This window comes from Dermochelys coriacea, chromosome 1 (assembly GCF_009764565.3).
Source record: "Dermochelys coriacea isolate rDerCor1 chromosome 1, rDerCor1.pri.v4, whole genome shotgun sequence".
Taxonomy (NCBI): domain Eukaryota; kingdom Metazoa; phylum Chordata; order Testudines; family Dermochelyidae; genus Dermochelys; species Dermochelys coriacea.
The window spans coordinates 196,153,372-196,179,232 of record NC_050068.2 but is presented as its reverse complement, the minus strand read 5'-3'; the positions used below and the strand labels follow the sequence as shown (position 1 = coordinate 196,179,232).

Here is a 25,861-nt window from a genome sequence, read left to right as displayed (position 1 = left end):
CGTTTCTCTTCAGAGTATTTTTAAGAGTCTGAAGGAGTAAATCATCTGGCAGGGATGATTTTATACATCTAAATAAGGGGTGTTTCCAACAGAAGCAGAGAAATCCACCCAACCATCCCTTCTGTTAGGTTGCAGAATTTCATTAAGAGACTCTTGAAAACCTGTGAGAGTCTACTCCAGCATGCCAGTGGCTTTGTCTTACGTTTCTCTTGACTTTCACAGTATGGCATGATGACAGTTTTCACTCAGTGCCTCCTTATCCACTCAGACAAGTCTGGCATGCTGTTAGTTCATCAACCATAAAATGTATCACTTTCCAATCAATGTGACTCTTAGTGAACAGTGTCAGATGTTTTCAGAAGCAGTGAAAATGATGATGGCCAGAAGCGTGTAGAAGCTGATAATTACTCAATTTTAGAACAGGCAGAATGGTGCTGAAAATCTTCCATGAATATTTGTTCAAATTTTGAAATGAATTTGCTTCAGCTGTGTTCATGCCCCTATTATGCTGACCTTCTGTGGACACTTGTGCCATCAGATTTGACCAGCATAGAAACCCAATTGCAAAGTCCAAGCACGTATTGGTGGGAAGGTCATAGGTAGGGCCCTTTTTTTGGTTGGCTTCCACAAATAGTCAAAAGCCAGATTTACAAAATCAACTTCTAGTGAGAGTTGAGCACTTTCCAAAATCCTACCAGGTACCTATCTGTACCTTTACTTTTTGTAAATCTGGCCCTAAGTGATCTATTTGGTCTGGCTGAACAATCCTGGAAAGTGAATTTGAACATCATGTGCAGTCAGGGAACAAACAATACTATGACTTATCCCACCAATCACCACTAACACTCACAGATGAAATAGCAAACATCTAATACTCATACTCATGAGATCAAATCATAGAGGATTTTTTAAAATGATGTGAATAAGTAAATGAAATGATCTCAGTTCACTCATGGATAACAACAAAGGTTTTCAAGTGATTAAAAAATTAATCATGATTAATTGTGCGATTAAAAAATTAATCATGCTGTTAATAGAATACCATTTATTTAATATCTTTGGATCTTTTCTACATTTTCAAATATATTGATTTCAATTACAGCAGAATATGAAGTGTACCATGCTCACTTTATATTTATTTTTATAAATAATATTTGCATTGTAAAAACAAAAATATTATTTTTCAGTTCACCTAATACAAGGACTGTAGTGCAATCTCTTTATCATGAATGCTGAATTTACAAATATAGAATTATGTACAAAAAATAAGTGTTTTATTTTTGAATGCAATGTCAAACTTTAGAGCCTACAAGTCCACTCAGTCCTACTTCTTGTTCAGCCAATTGCTCAGAGAAACACGTTTGTTTACATTTGCAGGAGATAACGCTGCCTGCTTCTTGTATAAAATGTCACCTGAAAGTGAGAACAGACGTTCGCATAGCACTGTTGCTGGCGTTGCAAGACATTTACATGCCAAATGTGCTAGAGATTCATATGTCCCTTCATGCTTCAATCACCATTACACAGGACGTGTCCATACTGATGACAGGTTCTGCTTGGTAATGATCCAAAGCAGTACAGACCAATACATGTTCATTTTTATCATCTGAGTCAGATGCCACCAGCAGAACGTTGATTTTGTTTTTTGGTGTTTTGGGTTCTGTAGTTTCTGCCTTGGAGTGTTGTTCTTTTAAGATTTCTGAAAGCATGTTCCACACCTCATCCCGCCCAGATTTTGGAAGGCACTTCAGATTCTTAAACCTTGGGTCAAGTGCTGTAGCTATCTTTAGAAATCTCACATTGGTACCTTCTTTGCGTTTTGTCGTATCTGCAATGAAAGTATTCTTTAAAATGAACAACATATGCTGGGTCATCATCTGAGACTGCTATAACATGAAATATATGGCAGAATGTGAGTAAAAGAGAGTAGGGGACATACAATTCTCCCCCAAAGAGTGCAGTCACAAATTTAATTAACATTTTCTTTTTCTTTTAACAAGCATCATCAGCATGGAAGCATATCCTTTGGAATGGTGTCCGAAGCATGAAGGGGCATACAAATGTTTAGCATATCTGGCATGTAAATACCTTGCAAAGCCAGCTAAAAAAGTGCCATGCAAACACCTGTTCTCACTTTCAGATGACATTGTAAATAAGTGGGCAGCATTGTCTACTATAAATGTAAACAGACTTTTTTGTCTTAGCAACTGGCTGAACAAGAAGTAGGACTGAGTGGACTTGTAGGTTCTACAGTTTTACATTGTTTTATTTTTGAGTGCAGTTATGTAACAAAAAATCTATATTTGTAAGTTGCACTTTTTACGATAGAGATCATTATGGTACTTATATGAGGTGAAATGAAAAATACTGTTTCTTTTGTTTATCATTTTATAGTGCAAATATTTGTAATAAAATATAAAGTAAGCACTGTACATTTGTATTCTGTATTGTAATTGAAATCAATATATTTGAAAATGTAGAAGAACATCCAAAATATTTAATTTCAATTGGCATTCTATTATTTAACAGTGTGATTAAAACTGTGATTAATCATGATTAATTTTTGAGTTAATCATGTGAGTATCTGCGATTAATCAACAGCCCTAATAACATTTAAAGTCTAAATGTAACAAGAGTATTAGGGACTAGGGATCAGCCAACCCTGTTTGCATGGCCTACCCCTGTAAGGGTTCAGGAATTTTGTAGTACCCAAGGAACTAAGACATAGCAGAGGCAGCTACTGGGAGAGAGGGAGAAGTCCCAGAGGAATAATTTAGTGTTTGGAGGAAAAGCTGAACTACTGTTTCTTTTAGGCCTGGGATCAGAAGTCTTGAAGTGGAAGGTGGCCCTTTCTCCCAACCAACTGGAGCAAGCTCTGGGAAGGAGGGCACCATACTCCATACAAGACTTTAGTCTGAGGAAGGTTGATGTCTGCTGCTCTCTCAAAGCCTAGGAGTGAAAGGACTGATTGGAAAGGGGACAAGTGTGAGAAGCTGGCAGAGGGCTGCAGCTGGCCTGGATTATAATCTGCTCCAGAAGGAGGACTGTGGGAATCCTGTTCTCTACTTGAACTATTGCTCAGGCCTCCAGAAGGAGTGCTGTCAGGCTCCTGAACTTACAAGAGCAAGCCTACCTGAATTAGTACCTGGGCCCCACAAGAAGAGTTGGACTTGAGAGGCTAAAGAAGAGTTTTATACTCTGTAAAAGAGTTAAATAAGACCCCAACAATGCGGGATCTTGTTCTCGGTAGTCAGGTCTGTGAGTCAATTATTGTAAGAACCAAGGGGAGCTGGGGCAGCTTGCAGAAAGGGTGCGCTGTGCCTCAAGGAGGCGTGCATGGGGACAGTACTCTGCTGCACTAGGCTTGTTGAATAAATTATTTGTTGGGAATAACTTGCTCTTCTCTACACCACATAGTAAATACAGAGCTTTAAAATATTTCTTTCACGTAGATGTGAGGTGGTCTGAAATGCTTCTTGTTTTTAAAGTTTCTCATCAGTTCTGCCTCTCATTCACTCCTAAAATGAAAAGCTTAGCACTATCTCAGATGAGCCACAATATGGATCCATGCCAGGTAAAGCCATAAGGTCATTTTCTTTTCTGTAGCTTAAATATGAGGGTGAATTGATCAATTCTCTTCCTTCATGCTAGATTTCTATTGCAAAAAAATGTGAAGTCACTTCACTATTCCTTTGCCTGGCCCAGATGATTCCTTCTGTCTTGTGTCTATGAGATACTGTACCATGTGGCTTTTTTCTTTGTATTGCATTATCCCAACTTTAACATCAATGCTCTCCATTATCTTTTCCAGATTGAATTTAGTTGGATTCTTAAAAGGGAGAGAAATTGATAAGTCTCTTGAAAAGCTCTGCTTTTGTGTGGATCATATCATCTTCTCTTGTGATGAGGATTCAGTCTAATCTTAACTGAAAGATATTGCTTAGGCTTTTCTATTCAGTGTCTTTATTATTGCAGACATTGTACAGCTTCTATAGAACCATAGCCTCTACTAATTCACTAAGTATAGTTTCAACCAGCCTTATTTGCTCTTGCATTTCAATGAAATTCAATCCCTAGAGGAATCTTTTTCAAAGTAAATTCTACCAGTATTAAAAGATTTCCTGGTAGAACAAACTCGCCACACACAGACACGCAAACCACCACATCTTCCTACTTATCTATACTATATTACATTATAAGCCCAACTTATTGTAACTCTAAATTTAAAAAAGAACAAAACAGACAAACAAAAAACCACCCACTTTGAATCCTGGACTCCAAAGGTAAATGCCTGTCACAATGAGGTTCGAGTTACTTCCTTCTCTCTTCCACATCTATCTCTCTTTTGAATCATGATCATGTTTCTATTCTTACTTGTCTATTTTCCCACTCACCCTCTGTTCTGCAAGTTGAATTTCATTAGTTTTCAAACTTTTCTTTGGCTCCTTCACCTCAACTGTTTTTGGCTTCATAATCTGCATTAAAGTCATGAAAAGTAAACACTCTGGATTAACCCTTTGGTGCTGACATCCTGGCACTTCTGCAGTTTAAGCCTTGATTGAATTCATTCCTCCTCTTAAAGAGAGTTAATAGCTGTTCTATCTCAGTTAAGTGTACTTTAGTTATGTCATTTTCAAGAAATGCTATCTATAGCCTGTTCTCTGTAATTTCGACCTTGTTGTAGCTATATAGTGGATACTTGCAATGCCACTGAATAATTTGAAGGGATTCAACAGTTTGGATATTTTTCATCTGTAAGAAAAAATTATTTGGGAACTGAACTGAAGATCATTGAAGTCAATGGAAGGATAATTTTCCATGGATTTTGGATCTGGCCCTTAGAATCCCAAGAATTTCAAAGTAATGTATTTGCATTTCCTTTTCGTCAAACTGTTTCTTCAATAGGATCATTTTCTATATACATTTTGCTGGCAGATAATTTTCCATATCAACCCTGGGAAATGCTTCAACGATTAACACTTATAAATTCTACATTTCCTGGTCTTCTCTTTAATCACTGTGATTGCTTTGGCACATAATAGTATTTAAATTTCAGTTTAAGATTCTGTACTTTGACCAGGTATTCAATTTACTATATTTTGTTATCTTACAAAAGAACTCCTTCACATTCTTCTCATCTGGCAGAGTCATTCTTAAGAATGGAATGATATCTTTGAAGCTTCTGTGAAACTTTAAAATTGATTATTTATAACAAAATCAGGACTGTTAAACCAACTTTAACTACATGCGGGCCTAAAGGGAAAATAATAGAATGTGTGTGTGTGTGTGTGTGTATAAGTAAAAGCTGGGTGCATGATATGGAATTGATCTCGCAGTAGAGGATTTCATGTGAGGTGAATGATATTGGAAAAAAATTGGGTTTGTTTAGTCTGGAAAAGAGAAGACTGAGAGGGGACATAAGTTTTCAAGTAGATAAAAGATTGTTACAAGGAGGAGGGAGAAACATTGTTCTTTTTAACCTCTGAGGATAAGAGAAGAAGCAATGGGCTTAAATTGCAGCAAGGGAGGTTTAGGTTGGACATTAGGAAAAACTTCCTAACTGTCAAGGTGGTTAAGCACTGGAACAAATTGTCTAGGGAGGTTGTGGAATCTCCATCATTGGAGATTTTTTTAAGGGCAGGTTAGACAAACACCTGTCAGGGATGGTCTAGATCAGGCCTGCACAACTTATAAAGCGGCGAGGGCCATATTATTCCAGAGAAAACAACTGAGGGCCGAACCCTCCCCCCGCCCCCAGTGCCGCCCGGCCCTGCGGAAGCAACCCCTCCCTCCCCCCAGCGCTGCCCATCCTGCGGAAACAAACCCTCCTTCCCCAGCGCCGCCCTCCCGAAACAGCTCTGGGCCAAAAAGGAAGGTTGGGGGTGGTGGTGGTGGTGATACTTTATTAAGAATTTTTCAATTAAAGCAAACAATTTTTTTAATTTTTTTAATAAATCATGGAAAAATGAAAAACAGCTGTTCCGTTGAAAGAAAACATTTGTACTTTTCATAATTACCTTGCAAATTTAATGAGAGATAGTACATCTCTTTTCGGCAACAAGCTTGTCATGCTTCTGTGAAGCATTTCCCATCAGCAGCAATTTCCTTAGAAATTTGAAATCTTACTTTACTAACCTTATTGTTCTCAGTGCTCACTTTCTTGAAAATTTGCTGTTCTCCAGTAAGGTTTTTCGCTAAACTGGCTGCTTTAATTATTTTTTCATGTGGGTTCAATTTGGCGAGATTGGGATGTTTAGTTTCAAAGTGCCACCAAAGGTTGTATTCTTTTGGAACGGCTAATGTTTCGCAACACACAAGGCACAGTATTTTGTCTTTGGAAACAGTACATAAGTATTTATTCATCCATTCAGTGTTGAAAACTCTTTGCTCTGATTCTATTTTTCTTTTCACTCATAGTATCCATTATGAAGCTCAAGATTGTATTGAATAAATTCACAGAAAAGGGAAACACTCACAGTTGCACACAAAGAGAAGAGATATCTCATGGTGCATGGCACATTAACAAGGTACTGATGGTGTGTGGAAGCCTGTAGAGGGGGAAAGAAACGGCGTGCATAGGGTGACCAGATCGCAGCAGTAAAATAAGAAGACCTGCCCCCTCCCAGCTCGGCCCCACCATCACACCCCTCTTCACCCCCTAGCCCCTTGCTGACTTGCTGCATCCCACCTAGTCAGTCCCCCACCCACCACTCACCTCCTTTCACCTCCTTCCTCCCCTGCCAGAAACCCGCATGGCCATCCCTAGAACACCTGCTGGCTCACTGCTCACTTCTTTGCCCACCTGCTTGCCCCTGACTCGCCGCTTGCCCCTTCGCCCCCCGAAAGTATAAAGCCTCATTCAAAGACCCAGGGTCACTATATTACTGCACACAGCAGTCAATCATTGCAGTTGAAGATAAATCTCTGCATTATGCATTTTTGTATAACTTTTATATGACGTTGTATTGAACCTTGGTAATATGTTATAGCAGACCCTTACAGTAGTAAAATTAAGGTAAAAGAAAAATGTCTTTTGCTAGAAGTAGAATAAGATCTCCTCCCCCGCCACCCCCCCACTTTGTAATAAATTGCCCTGTTGAATGAATGAGGTGTGAATGAGGAAGGCATTGAAGGCAGGCACCTCCAGGCAGCTGCAACTCTTGGAGAGGTGATGGGAGCCAGATCAAGGACAATCAAACTTGTCAAGTGGGCTGACTAGAGAAGAGCAGACATACTGACGGCCTTGGGGGTTAGAAGCAAGCACCTTCCTTTGGGAACTCCCTCTTTGCAGCATTAGGACAACCCCCAGCCCAGAGAAAAGCAGTAAAAAAGACCAATGGACACAGTCCCAGATTTTGAATCTGGGAGATTTGCATAAGAGGGTAGCTGCTATAAAAGTGAGGTGTCTTGCAGAGAACCCTGGGTTTTGTCTTGTCAACATCGGAACATCGATCCAGATTGGCAGAAGCCCGGCTCCCCCTCCCCCCATCTAACTCACCTGGCCAGTGAAGTTAAGGGGAGCAACTCGTTGATAACAACAGCAAGATGGAGAGTGTGTGTGTGTGTGTGTGTGAGTGCATGAGTGATATATATCATATGCATATGATAGTGTTGATTATTACATGTAGTACTAATAAATGTGGCGTTTTGTCTTATTCCCCCTGAAAAGATCCTGTACAGTACTTTAAGTACAATACAGTAACATAAATTAAAATACTGAAAATGGATGCCGCCCTCCAGTCACTGACTCGCTGCTCGCCTCCTCAGTCCCCCACCCCCGCCGCCAGCTCACCTGACTCCCAGCCACTGGCCTCTTCACCACCCCGCCCGCTTGCCAGCTGGGTGTGGAGCGCTTACCTGGGGAAGCTCCTGTTTGGGGCTCAGGATTGGGGTGGGGATGTGGGGGGGTGCAGGAGTCAGGGCAGGGGGCTGGGGAGGTCTGAGGGGGTGCAGGGGTCAGGGCAGGGGGCTGGAGGTGCAGGAGTCAGGGTGGGCATAGGGCTGGAGGTGTGGGCTGGGGTCGTGGAGGTGCTCACGGCAGGGGCTGGAGGGGGTATGTCCCGATTCCAGCACCTTCTCCAAGGCCACGCTCCCTCTCCTCCTCCTCCTCCTCCTAGCGGAGCAGTGAGTGTGCTGAGGCTCTGCTCTTCCCCCTCCCTCCTGCCGGCAAGCAGGGGAGGGGAGGGAATGTAGCATGCTGGGGGAAGAGGCAGGGGAGGAGAGGCCACAGGAGAGAGCAGGGGGATGGAGAAGAACAGGCCGGGCCAGGGCCCCTTTGGACCCGTGGGCCCAGCGCCAGTGGTGCCATGGTAAATCCGGTATTGCTGCCACTGCCTACCCGCCCACCTGCTCGGCTCGCCATCCCCCCACCCCTCGCAGCTGGCCTACTCGCCTCCCACCGCCGGCTCGCCTCCTCAGCCCCCCTCCCCTGCCGCCAGCTCACCTGCCGGCCAGCCAGCCAGCCGTTGGCTTGCCCTATCCTGCCACTTGCCTACATCCCCCGCGGGCCGCACAGTGAGCTCACGGGGGCCATGTTGTGCAGGCCTGGTCTAGATAATACTTAGTCCTGCCTAGAGTGCAGGGGACTGGACTAGATGACCTCTCGAGGGCCCTTCCAGTCCTATGAGTCTATGATATTTAGGAGCTATTAATTGGAATCTCATTGCACAGGGAGGGTTGCACAAAGAGAAACATAAGCAGTTCCAGCCAATTTTGAGTCTTAAATATTATGACAATATTCTTGAAATATACAAAACTGTCTTCATTAGTGAAGGTGTTCCAGCATGGGAGAAAATTAGAGAGTGACTCAATGTCAACTGAAGGATGCCTATTGCCTTCAATGAAAATGAGATCAGGCATTAGTCGAGTAAAATCTAGCATAGTTTGTTACATAACTGATGCAATTTTGCTAATTTCATCTCAGAAAAATATTAGGGATTTACTGGGAGCACAGTCCAAAAAAGCTTTAAGTGGATTACGAGTGCTCATGCTAACAAACTGATATAGAATATGTGCGTTCAAGCAAAATGAGAATGGATATAGATGGGAAAAATATTGGAATTATAGAACAATGTGAATTCTGCAGGAGTGTGTGTGTCCACTCTACAAATTAAGGTGTAAATGTAGCACAGGTAGGCATACCAGAACAAGCTTTAATCTAGCTAGTATGCGCACCAATAGCAGTGAAGACGTGGCAGCACTGGCTTCAGCACAGGCTAGTCACCCCACTACTGGCCCACTTGAGACCCCAAGTATGTACTTGTGTTGCTAGCTCACACTGGGGTCCATGCCACCACATCTTCTCTGCTCTTGTTACTTGTGCTAGGTAGATTAAAACTATGATGGTATGCTTCCCTGCACTGCAGGTACACATTAATTTGCAATGTGACCATATCTTTAGGTGTCTAAGTCCCATTGAAAGTCAATGATACTTGGGTCCAGATTGCCGAAATCACTTTTGAAAATGGAACTTAGGTTTCAAAGTCTCAAGAGGTTTTGAAAATTTGACCCCAGATATCCACATATGTGGGATCAGTTTCCCTATGCATATTTTTGGCATACATGTAGTTCAATCTGGTTTTTGGTGTGGAACTTTGGGACCTTTTTTTTTTTTTGTGGTGATGATGTGCTGATCTCGCTCTCTTTTTTAAATTTTAATTTCAAGTTATTTTTTTGAAGAATTCATTTATGTTTGCTCTTTTCTTTCTTGTATGTCAGATGGCATTCCTGAGCCCACGGCTGTAACGTTTTTGGTAAGTTTAAAGTGAATGAATTAATGACAATTATGCATTTGATTTTGTGTTGTTTTTGTGTGCGATACATGGCATCCTTAATTAATTTTTGCTGCCTCTTCCTTCTTCCCAGATCTCTTGATAATGTTATTTTCAAGTTGGAAGTTGCTAATTCCTTTTTGAGATCAGCCATATGTTCTTTTTTCCTCTCATAATTACTTTCCTTTTCTAAATAGCTACGGTATTGAATATGCATTTGGGAAGGAGTTTGTGCTTGGGTTTGCTGAGAACTTATATATATGAACTCTGAAATATAATAGTCTGCATTAGAGCTTGTTAAAAGCTTTTTTTATATATAAAACAATTTTTTGTCAAAAAATGCAGTTTCAGGTAGGAACATGATTTTTGATTAAATTTGATGGGAAGAAGTTGAAACATTTCTCTTTAACAATGTCTAAATGTTTTGATTCATTTTGTTTTCATTTCTGTGTTATACTAAAATATTAAGTAAATATATTATATGCACATTGCACACACATTACAGGTATTTAATATAATAGTAAAAACAAAATGAATTAAAAGGGCAATATCAAAATGAATTTTTTTTGAATTTTTGTTCAGAAGGAAAATTAAAATTTGGGGGGGGGGGGTGATTTGGAATGAAAAATATTTTTGAAATGTCAGAATTTCCAGTGACCCAGAAATTCCATTTCCTGACCAGGTCTAGTATACAATCCTGTCACCTTTGGCAGAGATATCTTCAAACTGCACAGACCAAATAGGGCCAGATCATCAGGCAGGAGACCTCCAAGGAAAAACAAAAAGGCTGCAGAAAGTAGTGGTGAATATTCAGTTTGTGGAATTTTGTCTTCGTTTTCAGAATTAAAACACTATTCTAGCTTGGTATCTACCAGTGTTTCAGCCTGGGCTGTCTGAGGTGTCATCTTTTCGATCAGCACTGGATCAGGCTGCAGTTTACTCTAAAGAGATACAAGTCTACTGACCATTTCTAAGCATTACAGGTCCCATGGGACTCTCTGGCATCTCCCCTGGTGTCAGGGATAGTTTCCAATATAGCAAAAAGAAAAGGAGTACTTGTGGCACCTTAGAGACTAACAAATTTATTAGAGCATAAGCTTTCGTGAGCTACAGCTCACTTCATTGGATGCATTTGGCCAAACTTAAACTTGCTTTCAAACAACATGGTATTCTTCATTTACTCTCCTTAAGATGCTGTGTAGCTTTGTTGATACTTCTGCAGCCTTGTCTTCTGTTTTCTGCATCCCACCCACTGGTGGCTGTATTTGGATTGTCGATGAAGTTATATAATTTATGTGCATAATTTTAATTAGAAAAAGAGTCTCAATCAAAACCCTGGATCTGCACAATCCTGAACTTTGAGGAATCAATCTCTGAATCCAAGTCTTGCTTTGGCATCACCTCCGCTTCTAGTTCTGTAAAGCTGTTCTGAGACTTGTTCTAGGAATTATATAAATAAGTGAGTTAGCGCTAGATCCTGCCCACCTGATGGTGCTACTCACTGTGGGGTAGGTTGCAACATTATAATCGTCTGCTCTGCCCTAGGAGCAGACCAGGGAATGAATTGTGACTCAGTCACAATTCTTCTCCCCTGTCCCTGCCACTTGAGCAAAGAAAGGGAAGGGAGTTTGCCTGTCTTTGTGGAGCAGTTTATTTTCCTTGCATGCTAGGCCAGCTCCTCTAATTTAATAAGTAAGGAGGCAGAGACAGAGACCTAGCCAAAGCCATGTCCCACTTTCTGGTCCTCTCCATCTTTCTCCTCCTATGTGCTCATAGTAGAGAATATTGCGTGAGCAGCCTCTGCAGCTGAATTTGCAATCTGAGCGTGGTATCAGAAGCCTGCTGAGCTGGGCAAGGGGTTGTGACTGGAATTCTGTTATCCGGCAGTCCTCAAGTGGTATGTGGCTCCAAACTGAAAAATTCATTATTTGCTCAACTCTAGTCAGGAGCTGTTTGAGTAGATCCCTGTGACTGACGCAACAGCAGATTTGTTGGAATCTTCTAGTCTACTTCAGCTAGAGGTAGAAATCAGAGTTCCAATGAGAGTGAAGGAAAAAAGGATAGACTGGTAGAAACCCTAAACAGAATTGTAATTATTGGGGCTGTTCAATGCCAGAGTACACCAAACCTGTAAGGTTATATCTACACTGCAGCTGGCAGGTGGGATTCCCAGACTAGACCCATGGAGTTAGGTGGGTTTGGACTTGAGTAGCTAGCCTGTCCTCACTGCTATTTTTAGCATACTGGCTTGAGCTGAACTACTGCAAATCTGTCTACCTGTTCTGGGAAATGCATCTCCTAGGTGCAATTTGGACATACCATAAGGTACCAGTAACATGCCAGGTGCACCATTACTTAGAAGCAAGCACTTTAGGTGCTTCAGCAGCTAGGCCTTCTAGGATTTAGCTCAGGTGTGTCCCATTAATCACTCAGACACATGGGCAAAGGGGTAGGGTTGCCACCTTTCTAATTGCTGATAAACGGACGACCCCAAGCCCTGCCCTGCCTTTTCTCCAGGGTCCAACCCTCTTTTCTGCCTCTTCCCCTGAGGCTCCGCCCCTGTCACTTACTCCACTCCCCACTTCCTTCTTTCGCTTGCTGGATCATCTCCACCTCCCTCTTCCCCCAATTGAGCTCCCTCTGCTCCGAGGCTGGAACAGGAGCTGCTGCAGCCTGACATGGAGCCTGCCTACAAGTGGAAGTCAGCTCCAGATGAGCAGGGGTGGCATGGGTTAATTACCCCATGCCTAACCCCACCCCACGGTAACCGGACTTTTGCCAGGCCCCCTTTTCAATCAGACTTTCTGGTCAAAAACTGGGCACCTGGTAATCCTATGAAGGGAAAGGGCATTTTAGTAGTCTGCAGGAAAGGGAAAGATTGCAAAAACCCTATGTACAGAGGCTTAAATAGTTCCAATTCAAAGTGAGCAACAGCAGTTCTTGTTTGGGCCCTGAGGCAGTCCATTTCAGTGTTTGGGTGCCCTACACAGCTGTGCGCTTTGCGTATGGGTAAGGATGGATCTGGCTCTGAATACAATTCCTGTGGGATTTCTCTCTGCATCTGGCTTCTCTGCAGCTCCTGGTTAACCATGTTGCTGTTTCCCAAAAGTACTCTGTCACTTCCTGGTTCAAGGCATTTCTTCTTATCTGGCCAGGGGCTTCTGGGAGTTGTAGTCCTCTGTTTAGCAGGTTCTTCATGGAATGAAGCACTCAATCAAATCAACTGTGTTGGGAGTGGATTTTCACAAATGTCCGGGATCACTCTCCTTCCTTTCAGACTTGGAAGTTAAACATGTTGTCTTATGCATGGTACTGTGAGGATCACTGCTTCTTTGCACAGAACTAAAATATTTGCTTCTAAATTCACATTACAGCTGTTAAAAAAATATCGACACATTGTCAACCGTATGGCATTTGTTCCCAGAGTCTATAAAACCTGCAAAAATCACATTGCCAAAGCAAAGCATCAGGCTAATCATTTGTGCAGCCTACGAGGTACTTCTTTCTGAGGCATGATATTTAGCATAGTACAAACATTTTGTTAGTTGTCTGAACCGTTAATTTTATATCCATTGCACATTGTATGATGATTAAATCCAGATTGGCTAATCCTGCTCTTATTATATACGATGCATACACAGATGTAATTTTAAACAAAGCAAATACTGATTACATCTAATGAGTTAGAAAACATTAGTTGAATTAAATGATGGTGCACGGAAGATCAGGTTTGTTTAGCAAAAGATATTTGCTTGAGTCTTTCAAATTCCAGTGGGTGGAAAATATTTCTCTTTACTAAATATGTTTGAATAAAGAGGTTGCATGCATATGGAGGGAAAGTATAACCCTATGAAAATAAAATATGTAGCTAGTAGTGTTTTTTCCCCCTTAAGGAGAATGGTTGAGATTTTCAAAAATGCCTAGGGAATTTAGATACATGCATCCCATTAAAATTAATAGTAAATGTGTCTGAATTCCCTAGAATTCCCTAAAATCTCAAACTATGTATTTACCAAGAGAGAGAAAATAACCAGTTGCATTTATGGTTTCAAAGGTACAAGTAATCAAACTGGGAAAAGAAAAGTTGGGCCACTGGAGAGAGAGGAAACGGCCACATTTTTGGTGGTTTCAGGCCAACTAGGACTGATCAAAATGTTTTTGATGTAATAGTTTTCCTTCAAAAATGATGATTGGACAACATTGAAATGTTCTATGGGAACATATAGATTTCTTTGAAATTTGTAATGCAAAATTATCAAAATGATTAATTTCAATAAAGTCAAAATGTTTTGTTTTGATAAGTTTCAGCTTTATTGCTTTAACTTGTAAGCTTTTGTATTACAGTGTATAATAAAATAGAACAGGTCAAAACATCTTGATTTTATATTCTAAAATATCATTATAAATTATAAGTCAAAATGAAATATTATTTTCTTGTTTTCCAAAATTAAATTCTGCATTTCCCATTCTGTGGGACTTGAATTTTCTTTCTGATTCAGAATGAAAAAAAATTACATTTCAGAAATTCCCCTGAAATGGGAATTTTGCATTTCAACTAGGTCTGAGGCCAACTTCTAGTGGCCAGATGTCCATATAAAAGTATAGCAATTGACTACTTTGTTGGCAGTCTCAGCAGAAACCCAAAGACTTCAATGCAAAATGCTAATGGTAATTTTAATGTAACTACAATACCAAAATGATATGTGGGGGCGGGGGAGTAAAACTAAAATCAGCCATCAAACAGAGTTAATTTAGTACCATGAAAGCAATGGGTGTGTCTCCCTATTACTTAAAAAGAATTAAATCTATTTCAGAGTTCAAATATGCAGAGAATGTTCAATGTGTACACTATGGATGTGCAGAAACAAGTTGTTTCTATACATAATTTCTTAGAAAACATTTACATCTCTGGATGCTGCAAACAGAGCCTCATTCTCCATGGCTATACATCTTGCGTGGCCATTTAGGGTCTTACCCAAAAACCACTTATGCACTCCCAGTATGACTGTTCATGAGTAAAGTAATGCATGTGTGTAAGTGTTGCAGGAGCCAGGGCTTACATGTTATCATCTGTTTCACTCTTTACCCTGGTAAAAAATGCCTACACAAGTTGCAAGGCAGCAGAGAATCAGATCCACATTATCCTCTCCTAAGTGGTTTTTTTGGTTGATGGTCTGGAAAGTGATAGAACTTCAAGGGTCCGCATTAGAAAGAGTCAAAAATGATTTTGTTTTTCTGTGAAAATGTTGTATTTTTGGTGGAAATTCAAAAACTGAATAATTTCAAGTGAAAACCAAAAAAAATTACAACTGAAAACTTAAATACTTAGATTTGAAAATTTTGCTGAAGTCCTCATAGAAGTTGTAATTTGGGTGTCTCATTCTCCCATTCTCGTTTGTTGGTTTGTCTCACTTTCCTCCCGTGCTTAGCTGGCTGGTTCTTGCTCACATGCTTAGGGTCTAACTGATCACCATATGAGGGTTTGAGAAGGAATTTTCTTCCAAGTCAGATTAGCAGTGACCATAGTGGGAAGGGAGTTCACATTCTTCTGAAGTGTATGGGTTTGGTTCATGTGCAGGCATTATCTGGTTATATTTCATTTAATTAATTCCCTGCCATTGCAGAAGCCTCAGGCACAGGTACACCCCAGCCCCTCCAAATCTCTGCCGTAATCTAGTCTCCTGAGGACTTTAAAACTTTGGTCTAATTTCAGTTGTTGGATTTAGTGTGCAGGTGGTCGGTGGTGTTGGTGGCTTGTGATATACAGGAAGTCAAACTGATTATCTGGTGGTCTCTTCCGGCCTTAAGCTTGTGCCTGCATGATTACATCTCCCATGAGACACCACAGTCTCTCCTCTTGAAGAGAGGATGCAGTACATCATGGGAGTCCCTGGATGTAGTGCATTATGGGAGATGAAGTGCAGCTCATAGAGGATATTTGGGTGCCTCCTGCTGCTATGCTCAACTCCCATGAGGCACCATGGTGGCATTTCTGAAAACCAAAATATTTAGATTTTGGCCTTCGTTTTGTTGTGAAAAATCACACACTTCTTTAAAAAAAAAAAAAAAAAAAAAAAAGGGATTTTGAAAAAAACCCCCCAGTTTTCCATTGGAAAACATTGTGAATGGAAAGATTTTTTTTGATCAGTGCTAGACAACATATGTTTTGTTTCCTTTACAAAAAACCCCAACCTTCAGAGCGGGCTCTGAAGTTAGCGGAAGTCATTAGAACTGCAATGTGAAGCCCCCAAAGGTATGAAAAATTTGTTGAAAATATTTCATATTGTTCAAGATGATCAAATGCTGGAAATGTAGGGACATGCTTTCCAGTGAATAGGAAATGTCAAGTATTTTAAATAAGAACAAAGGCAATATGTTTAAAAACTTCTTTAAAATGTAACACAAATGTTTTATTCACTTGGAAACTCACTTGGATTTAAATAGAAATATTGTTATCTCTACCAGAGGGAGCCCGTATTGTTCCATACAAGAAAAAAAAATTATATGTGAATATATATGCTATAGTGTTTAAACAAAGTGTGTTCTCCTAGACCCTGACTTAGCAAACGACTTAAGCTTGTGTCTGAACTGAATATCCCACTGATCTTGGAACTAAATAGAGCCCAGTTCAACAAGGTACTTCAGCACGTGAATAATCTTATTAATTTCAGTGGGACTACTCACACTTATGTACTTTGCTGAGTAAAAGCCCAAGTTAGTATCAAGATCTACAGAACAAGATATGCATGTAAAAATATTAAAAACATCAGACTTACTGTATACTTTTAGTGCTAAAAAAGAGAAATAAGTTCCACCATATTTTGCATGTGATGTTCAGTAGGTTAGATCTATGGGGGTAGAATAAATGAAAATAAACCTCCAAGACGATGAAGTACAAAGCTTCAGTTTTTGATGTTGTCAGTCTGTGTATAATAGCAATTGTGCTGTTTTTCCCTTAATGTTGTTTTTTAGACTCTCGGCAGTGATTCAGAGTTGGAATAATTGAAAATAAGCCAGGCTAAAGGCAAACTAAAACATCTCCTTTTCTACCTGTCGGCCGTAGTTGCTAGTACTCAGTACTGCTCAGTGATGTGTTGACTTTTGGCATAAATACGTTTTAGAAAAAGCAGCTGTGCCCATCAGTGGTGTGAAGAGAAATGTAACAGAAGAGTTTAATTTTAATTAGTTTTCTCTTCCTGAAAAACATCTTATAACTACCATCACCACCAAAATAAAACCTGTTAGAGATAGCAAATTATTCACCCAGAATATATGTAGGCTTAAACATTACAATTATTATCAATTAAATACTATTTTAAAAACCAGTTTTCTCCTTCATGTACATAACCAGAACTAAAATCAAGGGCTGGTATTTTTCCTTGCAACAATCTGTAATTACATTAGCTCAGGTGCATAGTATAGACAGTTGGAAATTTCCATATGGAATGTTTTTTTTTCCATCGGAGACTGCCTGATTCATCAAACTAAGTGTTTTGCAGAGATGGTTCAATTGTATCGAAGCTGCAAGGGAACACAGACACAGTTCCAATAGAAATTTTGCCTGATTTTCTTGCCAGTTCACCTGCTCAGCTATTTAATGTGTAGACAAACCCTTAGATTGTGAGATCTTCAGACAGGGATTGCCTTTCATTCTGTGTTTGAACAGCACCTAGCACAATGGGTCCCTGATCCATAATTAGGTCCCTTAGGTGCTACTACGATACACATAATAAGAGAGAAAAAAAACTGTAAGATCTAATCTTGGCAGGTAAATAAAGGTAACATTGGTACTGTTTTTAAAATTTTAAATGCCTTTACTTATCCTTCCAAGTGTCTTGTTACAGAGTAGTGTATCCAGTAAACTTGGATATTAATGTAGAAGACAGGAAGAATTGCATTGGTGTAAAGTACAGATGGCTGCTAATAATGGGGCGTTTACACTTGTTCGTCCTGTTTTTGCCAACTATGTATGTATTTTGAATTTTATTTTTTAATAGAAAGGAGAATAAAGTGTGAAAATAGAAAATGCTTATTTTATCAATAATCATTCACAGTGGAGCAAGGAAATGGTGCAGAGAGAAAAACCTCTCTGCTTTACATTTGCACAAGAATAAAGAATTTCAATGTCATGTTCACGCTTGAATTTCATTTGAGATGTCAGCCCTTCCAAAGCCTTGGCACATGACATAGTAGAGATATTATCATCATGATCACATGATAAAGTTTACATTATAATAAGCAAAAAAAAAAGCCAACAAGTTGTATTGCTATTTATTATTGCCTTAATATTATTTATATAACACGGAAACTGGGTTGGATGTTTTGTGATTGCAAACACCCATAAGAGAATAAGGTCCCTGCCTTCGGATATTGCAATCTAAATAAAACCGTAGTATATACATTATCTGCCAGTGGAATTCTGAGTTCTCTTGTGAATCTTATCTCATAAGAATAATTGTAACTTGTTGCAGTTTGCCAATATAATTGTTTTCGTAATCTGACTTCTATCTGTCAGGACTAAGAAGCACAAGCAGTGATAGTAGCATGTTAATGCTTTTAATGGAATATAAACTATTTGGACATGGTTGCTTTATCATGGCAACACATTGCCATTGAACTGTGATATTGACTGCTGTCAGTAATGTACTGCTAGCCATTGTTCTTATAACCATATTGCTCTTCATGTAACATGGGAGATGAAAGGGTGTGGCAGAAATTACTGTGATGGTGTTAAGTAACATCTGCTGTGCAAGTGAAGAGTTGCGGGTGAATTTCATAAGAGACCGGTAGACATCGTCTTCAGCTGGTGTCAATTGGCATAGCTATAGTGGAGCTAGGCTGATTTATCTCAGCTGAGTGTCTGGTCCATTGTTTCAAGTAGTCAGAAGCTTGCTTTTGAAGGACACAATGAATTTAAGCATCCCTAAATTACAGAGAATTAACAAATTAGTCACATAGCTGAGCCAATATAGTCTGAAACTAGTGACACATCCAGCGCCTGCAGACATGTTCTTGAAGGTGTGCCCAGCCAGATAGTAAGTGATCTAAGACAGTACTGTTGCCAAGCAATGTTATTGGCACTGAAGGAGAAAACTGCAGACTCCTTTTGCCAAAATAGGGTACAATGAGCTTCACGATACTGTCAGTTGTTCCAGCTATAGCGCAGCTATGGAAACTGTTTCTGTGCGTAGAGGTTTGTTTAATGTTTTCTTCAATGTTGATTCAGAGGGGTTGGCACCTTACTAAGTTGTCTTTGACATGAGCCCCAAAACACAATTAAACCACTAAATTCTGGCTGGTTCCCCAGTATGTAACTCTTATTTTTTTCATCCAATTAGGTATGAGCCAAAAACAGAACTCTGCATCCTTCCATCCTTGGATTAATGGAAAAATTCACATCTAAATTCTGATAAAATCTTTGCTATTGGTTCCAATGTCAACCAAAAATACAGATCTAGATACTACTGGACTTTGAGAAATCTGGATTCAAATAGCAGTTTTGCAGCTGTAATCTCTCCATCTTTTTTATGCTGGGAAACCACAAATCATTTAGCACTCATTCCAATTTGGACCCAGGTTCCTTCAGTGAACCCTTTAGTGACCTTATGATCAGTTTTAAAACTATAACAAAACCCCCAAAATGGACAACGTGTGTCAGGTTTTGGCTTTCATTATGGACAGTTTGCACAGCTCTGTTCATAGTGGTTAATTGTTTGCAAGAAGTCAAACACAAAGGAGCAGCCAAAGAACACTTCCTGGGCCTGTCATAATTCTGTCCAAAATGTTCAAACTATATGCCTAAAGTAAGGCTCCTAAATCCATGTTTAGGCCCTTAAATATAAATGACCTGAGTTCTAGTAGTGCCCAGATGCCACTGAACTCAGTCAGAACTGCAGGTGGTCTGTATCTCTGAAACTCAGGCCACTTCTGTTTAGATGCATAATCTGGGATTTAGGAGCCTAACTGTAGGCCCCAGGTCTGGAAAGGTTGGTTTGTTTTTGTTTATTTATTTATTTATTTTATTTTTAAGAAACAAACCTAGGCAGGGAATATTGTGATCATAATGCTGGACAGGAACATTTTCCAACTATGTGCAGGAGGATTTGCTACACATACTACTTAGATGGTATCATCTCATTTATTTATTTTATTTATTTATGTACCTATAGGCAACAAGAGCCCAGTTTACAAACTTTCTGCCTAAAATCAGGTGCCTAACACGTGTACTTTAGCCATCTGGATGCTGATTTAGGAGCCAAAAATTGATATTTAGGTGACAAATTACAGATTTCAGTGACTTATTTTCAGTACCCATTTTGAGAACGGGGCCTATTATTTCCCTGATTGGTATGCAGTTTTCTCTAGATTGGCAAAGTGACTGAGGGCCTAATCCCTGCTCCTATTGAAAACAATTGGAGTTTTGCCATTGACTTTAATAGGATCAGGAGCAGAGCCTGAAACCTGTGCGTGCCTCCTGCAACGTAAAGGTCATGTGCAGATTTCCATTTCTGACTGAGTAATGTTTTGGCAATTGGAAGAATGTTGTAATATATAAATGTATGGTCTGAGATTAAAATCCCCTAAATAAAGAGGTTTGGCTCACTGGGAATATCAGTGTCCAAGTTTATATATGTTCTCCTTATTATCCCTTTCCCAAAAGGAGTTCACCACAGGGACAACTCCACAACATCTGTACAGTATTAAGTCCCCATTCTCATTTCTTCAGTCACTGCACTTACTCTAAATTAGGGCTGCTTTCTTCATTCAAGTTTGGGTCAAGTATGCACTTTTTTTGTTTTGTTTCACAAACCTTTGGAGGAATTATTGAAGTTCCTGCAGGTTTGGCTTCCAAGTTTGTTTCTATCATACAGGATTACATTCTTCAATTTGCACTTAGTGAAAGAAAGGAGAAAGTTACAAATTATGGAGGTTGTGGTTTTGGGATTTGGCCAACATTTTAATAAATATTAGTAATGATTGTGGTTCAGAGAGAGTTCCAGGTTTTGTTTTACTTCACATATTTTATATGGCATTTTCTTAAAAAAGCTTTGGCAGAAAAGAGAATAATAGATTTTACAAATTGAGCATTGACATTGACACAGACGACTGTAGCCATTATGCAAAACTGTGATATTAAGGGAATTAACTGTGGAAAGATGGAATATAAAGAAATACAATATATTGGTAATACCTTGTGTTCATACAGAGCCTCAGTTCACAGTGCTGTAATTACTTTATTTTATAAACGACTTGGAAAATCTCAAGCAAGGAAGATAACTGGGAGAAATCTGACACTATACTTTTCTTGGGGTGTTTTAGATACCTGGTACAATTTTCAAAAGCCTCTAATGGCCAGATTTTCAAAGGTATTTAGGTGCCTAAAATGCAGATATGTTCCTAGTGTGATTTTTCCGAAGTTTCTATGATGAGTTTATATAGGGTTAATGGGACCCAGTGAACCCAATTAGGCCATTCTGTGACACCTAGAGGGGAGATGGATAATTAAGGATTAGACCCAGCTGGGGAGAACCAGACTGGGTAGCTCCTACAAAGAAAGGACTACAGAGCACTAGGGAAAGGAGACCCAGGAAAGAGAGGTAGTTAGAAGTTTCCTGCCTCTGGAAAAGCAACCAAAAAAGGGGCCTGTTGGAAGGTGCTTTATCCTGGGGATGTTCCTGAAGGGAGATGGCAGCTGAGGAGAGGGAAACTCCTAAACTAGGCCTGGGAGAAGAATCTCCAGGGAAGAATCCCTGAGTGAGTGGCTGTGGAGGTGCCAGACCACCATGGAGAAAGTCTTTTGAGGCAGCACTCTGTAGAACCAGGGAGATGTGTGACCAGTCTGTGGAGGATTCAGCCCGGGAAGGGTGGAAGAATTTTTTGTTCCTTTTCACTTTTGAGTTGGGCCCTTGTTACCCCAGAGGGCTGGGACTCTTAGTGAGACCTGGTCACAGGGCCAAATCACCATTCAGACCCTCTGGAGGAGGCAGGTGAGGCAGAGGGGCTGCAATGCTGCATACTGCCACAAGGAAGTGCTCCAGGATGGTGAGTTTATGACCGTTCCTAAGTGAGTTAAGTGCTTAAACCCCATTGAAATTAATAAGAAGCTATATAGATGTTCTTTGGTAAAGTGTTCTGAGATCTACAGATAGGCTGAAGAGGGTTTATTATTATTGTTGTTCCACAAAACCATATCTTTGATCGTGTAAGGGATTCTGTTTTAATAACTTTCCATGATAATGGCACAATGTAGGATCATCTTATAAAACGGAGAATATCTTATTGCCCTTATATAAATCCATAGTATGCCCACATCTTGAATACTATGTACAGATGTGGTCCCCTCATCTCAAAAAAAAAGATATACTGGCATTAGAAAAGGTTCAGAAAAGGGCAACTAAAATGATTAGGGGTTTGGAATGTGTCCCATATGAGGAGAGATTAAAGAGACTAGGATTTTTTAGCTTGGAAAAGAGGAGACTAAGGAGGGATATGATAGAGGTATATAAAATCATGAGTGTTGTGGAGAAAGTGAATAAGGAAAAGTTATTTGTTCCCATAATGTAAGAACTAGGGGCCACCAAATGAAATTAATTGGCAGCAGCTTTAAAACAAATAAAAGGAAGTTCTTCTTCACGCAGCGCACAGTCAACCTGTGGAACTCTTTGCCTGAGGAGGTTGTGAAGGCTAGAACTATAACAGGGTTTAAAAGAGAACTGGATAAATTAATGGAGATTAAGTCCACTAATGGCTATGGGTAAGGAATGGTGTCCCTAGCCTCTGTTTGTCAGAGGGTGGAAATGGATGGCAAAAGAGAGATCACTTGATCATTACCTGTTAGGTTCACTCCCTCTGGGGCACCTGGCATTGGCCACTGTCAGCAGACAGGATACTGGGCTGGATGGACCTTTGGTCTGACCTAGTATGGTCATTCTTATGTTCTTATCTGAGATTCGGTACACACTGTTGTCTTAAGGTTCCCATGTTTGAAAATTAATCCCAGTGCTGTATTTTGACATTCCAGCCAGCACTTTGGCACATCCAGAATGAAATCCTGGCTCCACTGAAGTCACTGGGAGTCTTGCCATTGACTTCCGTGGGGCCAGCACATCACCAAAATGTCTGCTTTTATCCATTTAAGTCCACATTTGAACATCCAAAAGTGGATATTTTATTAAAGTCATCAGGTTATAAAATTGTCTGCCTTTCCCCATCAACAGAAGAAGAACGTTCCCTCTCATTTGTGGGAGGGAGTGTCTTTTTTGTTGTTGTTAGCTTATTGTACAATTGGATATACAATTGGGGCCTCTAAAGTATTTATAATAATATGGATGAAGGTATGTATCCATGATTTAAATCAACTGCTAGTCTGATGTATTTTCTGCCTGCTCTCTGATCTCTGGGATTTATACAAGTTAGGCTGAGGACACCATTGCCAGGACCTGCTGCTCAAATTGCTAATTAAATAGCACACGAGGTCATATGGAATCTGTGCCCTGATGAATTGCCTTACTGTCCTTTCTGAATATTCTTGCCAAAACTAAATGCACTTAGTTTCTCTTATCTTCTTCCAAAACCAAAGTGAACAAATGGAGATATATTGGGGGTTCTGACCTAAATAACAGTATGTACAAGATCTGAAGTAGAGATCAGTATATGGGTATGTTGGGAGATCCACTATACAGACTGAAAACACTTTATAAGACACAGTGGACTCCAGCCAAAACATACAAGCTCAGGGTTTGCTACTGCTCTCCTTCCAATCAACACACTCAATAATTGTAATAACAGCATATTATGTAGTCTTGTTTGGCCTCATGCCACGTGTTGTGGAAGCCACAACATGGAACCAGATCTTCAGCTGGTGTAAATTGACCATAGCACCATTGACTGGAGTGGAGTTATTCTGATTTTATACCTCCTGCAGATTTGGCCCAAGGTATCTCAAACTAATTTTTAGATTTCAGAGTAGCAGCCGTGTTAGTTTGTATTCACAAAAAGAAAAGGAATACTTGTGGCAGCTTAGAGACTAACAAATTTATTTGAGCATAAGCTTTCGTGAGCAACAGCTCACTTCATCGGATGCATTCAGTGCAAAATACAGTGGGGAGATTTATATACACAGGGAACATGAAACAATGGTTGTTACCATACACACTATAAGGAGAGTGATCACTTAAGATGAGCTATTACCAGCAGGAGAGTGGGGGGAGGGGGGGAGAAAATCTTTTGTAGTGATAATCAAGGTGGGCCATTTCCAGCAGTTGACAAGAATGTCTGAGGAACAGAGGGGAGGGGAATAACATGGGGAAATAGTTTTACTTTGTGTACTGACCCATCCACTCCCAGTCTCTCTATTCAAGCTTAGGTTAATTGTATCCAGTTTGCAAAATAATTCCAATTCAGCAATCTCTCATTGGAGTCTGTTTTTTGAAGTTTTTTTATTGAAGAATAGCCAATCTTAGGTCTGTAATCGAGTGACCAGAGAGATTGAAGTGTTCTCCAACTGGTTTTTGAATGTTATAATTCTGGATGTCTGATTTGTGTCCATTTATTCTTTTACGTAGAGACTGTCCAGTTTGGCCAATGTACATGGCAGAGGGGCATTGCTGGCACATGATGGCATATACCACATTGGTAGATGCTCAGGTGAACGAGCCTCTGATAGTGTGGCTGATGATTTTTAGATGATGATATCACACTTGATAGTCCCAGATCTTCCTCTGGGGCATGGCAGGCTTATGCCAACTTCCTCATATCACCTTTTTGGGATTGACCCTGTTGATCTCCTGTCTTGATTGGCAGCCCAAGCCAAACAAATCTGTGAGCTACAGCAGAGCTGCTTGGTTAAGGTCCCTGCAGCAAGCTCTATGAAGGGAGTTAAGAGAAACAACTTAAACTTCCTAGAAATTAGGATATCACCACAAAGTTCTCAGGCAGCATAAAACCACTCCTTTCTCATACCAGACAGTAATAGACCATGTCCCTTTAGGGTTAGAGCCCCCTCCTGGCCCCAAAGCATCCAGAGGTTTGGCAGCATTATCTTAACTGGCCCTAGGTGTCTCATTCGTGACTCCGCCTCCTGACAGGTCAGAGATCAGTTTTTTTCCAGGGAACATGCAGCAGGGCTTGTCCACACACAAAATAAGCCTTTAGGCCACCTTTGTCAGCTTTCTGAAAGGATGCAGGGCATATTTGGCATGTAACTGGGAATGAAGGGAGTGTGCAAGGGAAACATTAGGCTGAATATAAATGTAGTGAGCCTAGACATGAATATATTGTAGTTGGTAAATAGAAGTGGGTCAAGTGACAAGCCTTGCAATGTATACAGTCTTTGTGCCTCCCACACTGTTTGTACTGTATGGGAAGTCAGTTTCTCTTCTTCAGAGCAACCTTGCTCAGCTGTCCGTCTCCTCCCATGGTTAGTGTTCTCTGTGGTCTTGTCCCTCTGGCACTTTGTACTCAAGGCATTAGTCTTCATTAGCATATTGTAGATTACCTCTGCCATTAGTGCTCATGTATCAGTACACGATAAAGCAATCCCCTGAGCACTTCTGGAGGCATTGGCCACACTTTTTTCATAAGTGACTAGTAGATTTTGGTTGCCTCAATTGTTGGGTGCCCAACTTGAGACACCTTTAAAAGAGCCTGATATTCAGATATGCTCAACACCAGTCCTCGTCAAAACAAGTCACTGGAGGGTATCTCAAGCTAGGCACCTCAAATCACTAGTCACTCTGTAAAACTTGGCCGTTGTGACTCTGTGCTGGGGTATACAATCCTCACACTGGGAAACGGGTTAAGGAACAGCGCTGGATCCAGGCAGTGCCACCCAGGCAAACCTGCAAAGCCTGCACAAGCTGGAGGCAGGGCTCTAAAAAAGGGAGCAGAGCAGTTGAGAGGAGGCAGTGGAAGGGAGCGGTAGTACTCCCTGAGGGGAGAAGTACTGTCCAGGAGCTCATTGCCCGGGACCTGACAATACAGACCGGTGCGCAAACACAAAGGAGAAGCGGGTGACAGAATGCAGGCCAGAGACTTGATTGGAGTAATCTGCCCTGGTAAGCTGAAGGAGACTGGGGTAGGAAGTGGTCTGG

At 40.5% G+C, this 25,861-nt stretch overlaps 1 long non-coding RNA gene across 1 annotated transcript in view; it reads left to right on the top strand.

Annotated features, from left to right (window-relative positions):
- The window catches only part of LOC122459349, a 59,736-nt gene that overhangs the window by 15,275 nt on the left and 18,600 nt on the right, over window positions 1-25,861 (top strand). Inside the window, exon 2 of the long non-coding RNA XR_006279967.1 lies at window positions 9,718-9,752. This is a non-coding gene — a long non-coding RNA (uncharacterized LOC122459349). The remainder of the gene's footprint in view (window positions 1-9,717; window positions 9,753-25,861) is intronic.